This window comes from Onychostoma macrolepis, chromosome 22 (genome assembly GCF_012432095.1).
Source record: "Onychostoma macrolepis isolate SWU-2019 chromosome 22, ASM1243209v1, whole genome shotgun sequence".
NCBI classification, from domain to species: Eukaryota; Metazoa; Chordata; class Actinopteri; order Cypriniformes; family Cyprinidae; genus Onychostoma; species Onychostoma macrolepis.
The window spans coordinates 15,824,950-15,831,676 of NC_081176.1; positions in this window are offsets into that span (position 1 = coordinate 15,824,950).

Below are 6,727 nucleotides of genomic sequence, written 5' to 3' on the forward strand. Positions count from 1 at the left end.
GAGCCATTCCACTGAATGTCTAATTTCTATCTCTAAGACTGAGTCTAGTAATACACATGTTTAACTATTCAAAATCTGTATTGGTCCATCGGTAACACTTTACAATAAGGTTCATTAGTTAACTACATTAGTTAACATGAACTAATAATGAACTGCACTTATACAGCGTTTATTAATCTTTGTTAATGTTAATTTCAACATTTAATAATACATTATTAAAATCTTGTTAACATTAGGTAATGCACTTTGAACTAACATGAACTAACAATGAACATCTGTATTTTTATTAACTAACGTTAGAGAAGATTAGTAAATACAGTAACAAATGTATTGCTCATGGTTAGTTCATGTTAGTTAATACATTAACTAATGTTTAACTAATGAACCTTATTGTAAAGTGTTACCGGTCCATCTCAGGTAACGGTAACACTTTACAATAAGGTGTCATTTGTTAACATTAGTTAATGTATCAACTAACATGAACTAACAATGAATAATACATTTGTTACCCTATTTATTAATCTTTGTTAATGTTAGTTAATGAAAATACAGTTGTTCATTGTTTGTTCATGTTAGTTCATAGTGCATTAAATAAAGTTAACAAATACAATTTTAGATTTTAATAACGTATTAGTAAATGTTGAAATGAACATAAGATCAATAAATGCTGTAGAAGCATTGTTCATGCTTAGTTCATGTTAACTAATACAGTTAACTAATGAACCTTATTGTAAAGTGTTATCCAGGTAACTTTATTTAATTTTTTACACATTTTTTAAGTGGAAGATGGATGCATTTTTCTCAGTCCTGTTACCAAAACTCTAATGTCTTTTAAAAAGCATGTTTAAAATTGTCAACAAATTCCTTCATTTCCCCCTCAGGCAGATGTTTATTTTAAGGAAATTGTTGGTTTCATGGTCAAAAAAAGATTATTTTTATCATTTAAAAAAAATCACTTTTTATCTACACAAGGTGTATTTTTTTTAAAGTACACAAACCCATTTTTGTTTTGTTTTTTCATTTTAAAAGCGACTCAAACATCAAGCTTATCAATTTTCTATGATGCAATTTATTAAACAATGGGATAAATTATGGAACAAACTTAATTTTAAAAATAGTATTTTTTAAAGAAAAACTATTTAGTAACAGGAATGAAATGGGTAACAGGAAGGAGTATCCATTATATTAGTATACAGGTTTGACTACACATGTGAGGTATTAATGATAGAGTGAAGAGTGTTGAACATCAACTAGTGAGCTGACCTCGCTGCTACAAAAGTTTATTTAATAATCTTAAATACTATATTTTCAGTTTTTCTGTGGAAATTATTTTCTTAGCTCACACTCAAACGCCATTCCATGTATGAGTCTAATACATAATTGCCACAGGACAGAAATCATAAATTTTCTGTCATACTTGCAGGAATGTAATATAAAACAAAAAATAAAAAAATGCAGGAACAACCATAAGTTTTCTCTGGGCATAATAGCCTAAGCCTTTATTTAATAACAATCTCCATTTATAACATTTTTCGTACAAACTAAACATACAGGAATGATGAAAAAAAGTCACCTACATCTTGGATGGCCTGATAAACTAACAGCAAAGTTTCATTTTTGGGTGAACTATCCCTTTAAAGCTCCAGTTGACAAAAAAAATAAAATAAAAATGAACCAGGTGTTACAGTATATAAAATCAAATCAAGTCACCTTTATTTACATAGAGCTTTATACAATACTGATCGTGTCAAAGCAGCTTTACAGAGTCAAACAGGAAAATAGTTTGTCAATAATGCAAGAGGACATTAACAAGTAATTTTTCCAGTTAAAGTCAGTTCATTGGCGATTCTGTGTTGACATCATCCAGTTCAGCTCTCTTCCAATAGTGTCTGTGCAATCAGCCAAGCGTCCCCAAATAAACAAGCCAAAGGCAACAGCGGCTAGGACCCAAAACTCCATCGGTGACAGAGATTGAGCAGAAAACTTTGGGAGCAACCAGGCCAGATGAAACCAGCATGGAGTGGTTTAATTCTAGGCTGCAACACAGGTCAGATTGAGCAGAGGACTTGTCTGGTTCTTGTGGTCTTGTCCCGATGGCCAACGAGGTCTTCACTGGGGATCTGTCTCTGGAGCTCATCTAGCTGACATGGTCTCCGCTGACATTCAGGGCTGTAGGGGCCGTCTCTAGGTGCCGATCTACCATCTGATCTGGATACAGACTGGATCTGGGTGGCTACATTCACCTCGGAATAAGAATGAAACAGACTAATATTAGCGTAGATGCCACTGAGAACAATAAAGCATAGAACAATAAATTATAATTGTAGTAAAAACTCTAAACATTTACACATATTACCTGGAATGAAAGCAATAAACTCCTAGTCTTGAAAGTACACACACAGTATGTTGCTGCAGTGGAGCGGTCTGGTGTTTGGTGCCTTGGATCTGATGGCGTGCACGTGCGGAATGATCTCAGTGTTGGCTGGATTTGTTTTTATTAGTTTAGTCAACATTTAGCATTCTGAATGTTGACTGGATTTGAAAATAACCATTCGTTTAATGTTTTTAAAATATATTTGTGCAGACTTAATGTAATATGTCTTCTCAACTAAGCACAAGCAATAAAATTAGTTCAACTTAAATATTTTTGCCCTTCCAAAATTTTGATAATTGGATTTTTTACACAGTGTATGTTGAAAATATGTCTTGTGGAATTGTCCCAGTTTTTTAGAGGGGGGAATGTGTTAGGGTAACAGTACTGAGTGAAGACCTGGGGACACGACTAAAATGTGTATTTTATCCAAAATATTATACATTTATTTTAAAATAAATTTATTTAAAGCACAGATGGGATATGGAAGTACACAACAATGCAAAATAAAATAATTTCTGAAGGATTTTAAACATTATATTTCACGTTAAAATGTAGCGTTAGACACTGGGGACATGTACAAATGATATATTTTCAGTGTTTTAGATAGTTTTTAATAATTTTTAAAATTATGTATTTTAAATTTGCAGTTAGATTAATGTGCAGGACACTTTGCTTAATAATAAAATGTATTTTATAGTTAATATGCATGTAGTACCTCCCTGCTGAAAAAAACAATAGAACCCTGCCCAAATCACAATAGGAAATGTAATGGTTTTAATGGTTATAATGGGAATTGTATTGGTTTTAATGGAAACTATAATGGTGTCTACTGGTATGTGATGGATTCTATTGGTGGGATGTTAAATCCTATTGGAAAAATGCCCAAAACACACTACAAAAAGGAATTTTGTAATGGTTTTACTGGAAAAAGCTAATGGTTTATAATGTTATTTTAATGGAAACCATTAGAATTTCCGTGATGGTTTCTATTGGGCTTCTATTGTTTTGTTGTTGTTTTTTTAGCAGGGCTATCATGTCCTGGGGACAGAAATGGCACCCATTCGGTGGAATGACCCATATGACCGAAAAATAAATAATAGAAATAGAAATAATAAATAATAGTTCAGAAATAATACGCTAATAAACGCGCTGACCTTCAAATGCGGGGAGTTTTAGCCATTAGCTGATTATAACTGTTGGTCAGAGAGAGACGTTTCACAGCGTGATATTGACTGCGAAGTGAACCTGTGGATTCAGTCTGTATTCACCGGATGACTGACCTGCAGTTATGAACATTATAATAGCTAATGCAAACACTGAATGCCTCCGCGTGCTCTAAAACTGAAGGGCTGGACGTCAGACGGAAGAATGTGGCGGGACAAAAGAGGAGTTATTATTGAATGTGGATTTGAAACCCTTATGAAAACCTGCCTTGATCCAAAACATCTACTTCTAAATGATATAATTCACATTTAAAGTGAGTCCTAACTGAGGTGTGTTTTTTGCAAATGATTAGCGATGTCAAATGATTAATGGTTTGTTCTTTTCTTTTCTTTTCTTTTCTTTTCTTTTCTTTTCTTTTCTTTTCTTTTAATTTCTTTTCTTTATATATATATATATATATATATATATATATATATATATATATATATATATATATATATATATATATATGTGTGTATTTATGTATGTATGTAGGCTAATACATTTTTAGCATCTTTCTCTCTTAGGAAAGTGTACTAATATCTTGGGCTATCTTGCCACCTTGTGGCAAGTTTTTTTTTTTTGTAACCAGAAAATAAACAATACGGTTATAATCGATAATTACGTAGGATTAAGTTTCCCATTTAAAGGATTTTAAACATATTTAAATATTAAACAATACATAAATAATAAATAAAAATAATTACTAAATAATAATTACAAAATATGATTATTATTTACATATTTACCTATTAGTTAAATTAAATTAATTTTAATTAAAAGTATTTTAATATTTTAGAATACATTTAATACAATATTAAAATCAAAATACATATATTTGTATAAAATATTTATAAATATTTTAATGTTTAAATAAAAATATTTATACATTTTGTAAAAAAAAATTCATTTAAAAAATAATACACATGTTTGTTGATTGTTATATTTTATGTATAATTTGAATATTGTTAATTTTTTATTATTTATTGGATTATATATTTTGTGTAATATTATAATTCTAATGATTATTTTTGTTTTTGTTTATTTCTTATTATATTATATTATATTGTCATTTTAATGCACAAGACAATTCAAGTGGATTTTAAAAGTAGTAGGCCTATATCTGGAATAAATCAGCTCTCTAACTCACCCACTCTCACAAACCCAGTGTTTCCTCCATCATCCCACAGAGACCAGATCTACAGAGTGAGATATCAGGAAACACATGCTCACGGTTAAACTCAATCATGTAGGAGAGGCGTGGGAAATCCTGCTTTGACAAGACAAATTAAGGTTCAAAAAACCTTTATTAATACCTTTTTTCTTCTTCTTCTTTTTTTAACCTCAAATCTTTAACCAAAATAAGCCTAGCTCTGCATAAGTGCATCTAACTCTATCCCACTTTCATCAAGACAAAAGCCTGCATCACAGAGTGTTTGCTGTGAGCCGCAGCACTGTTCGAAAGGTTTCCGCCCACATTCAGGCACCGCCCACACATCTGGGTCACCACAGTGATCTAAGCGCTCACACACACACACACACACACGGGTTCTGTAGGTGCTCAGTGACGTTTCTCCTGAGGAACACCCGTGTAGGCTTCTAGATCTAAGAGACTGATGAGCGCACAAAAGAGAGTGAGTGAGTGAGAGAGTGTGTGTGTGTGTGTGTGTGTGTAGCGTGGGCGCATTAACGTATGTGTGTGACATAAACAGAACAGGAAGCTGCTTGGATCAGCTTGATTTTATGAGCTGCTTCCAGATTAAGAGCTGTGTTTTTTCAGGCCGCCTCTATAAATAAACTGTTTTAAGTTGTTTGCTTGCTTATATAAAGTTAAATGGCAAAGATAAATGGGCAGTTAAGTTTTATCTATATCTATATCTATATCTATATCTATATCTATATATATATATGATGTATTTTGTTAGTGTGTATGTATATATATATATATATATATATATATATATAAACAGCATGTTGCTGTTTGTATATATTTTATTTCATTGCCATTGTATATATATATATATATATATATATATATATATATATATATATAAACAAACATTACATATACATACCTATTGGAATTAGTGTCATTATTATTATTACTATTATTAAAATATAAATTTAAATATATTTCTATATTTATACTTTTGTATTTATTTATATTTTATTCGATAAAATAGTTATTCGCTGTAAAATATGTAAATATTGTAAATGCTGTAAAATATTAGATATTGAATTATTATTAATAGAATTGATTTTATATATTGTATATTGTTCAATATTTGATCATTTATTGTAAATATATTCAAATTATTTGTTGCTTTTGTTTATTGCTGTATTATGTCAAACATTAAACACAGAACTAGATAAAACATTTGTAGACAAAGTTTGAAGTAGCATGAAGTTTGAAGGTTTTCAGTGTGAAATAGTTTTAATGATTTAGCATGTTTCTAGCATGATAAGCATTTAACATGTTGGTAGCATGATTTAGCATATTGCTGATATGTTGCTTGCATGTTTTAGCATGTTGCTAGCATAAACTAGCTAGCTAAAACCAGTTTATTTAACAAAAAAAGACTAAAAACCAGCTAAAAACAGTTCAATTAGTGAAAAACAGCTACAAAAACCAGCTGAAAGCCAGCTCAAACCAGTTAAAACCAACGAAAAACCAGCTAAAAGCAATGATTTAAGATCACAAAACAGATAGATAGATAGATGTATGTAAAATATTAAATACAGAATTATAGTTAATAATAAAGTGTTTTGGAAATTTTGTTATATTTTATACATCATTTAATTATTGTTCAACAATTTATCATTTTATTATTTAGGGGATTCAATTTATTATTATAAGTATTATTTGCTGTTTTTGTTTATTTTTGCAAAACCTCTGCATTTGACTTTGCTTCATTCCCAAAAGCACTGAAATATAGTTTCCGAAAGTAGTGTGAAAGAACGCAAAAGTTTTGCGAGAGAACAAAAGATTTTTCCTCTCATGACGTTTTTTTTTTTTAGACATTTCAGGCTTCAAGTTTCCATATTTTTAGAAAACTTGTCTAAAACTGACAATAACTAACAAAACTAGTTTGAAAAAAAGTTTGCAAACTTTTTCTGAAAAAAAGAAAATCACAGAGAAAATTCATGAAC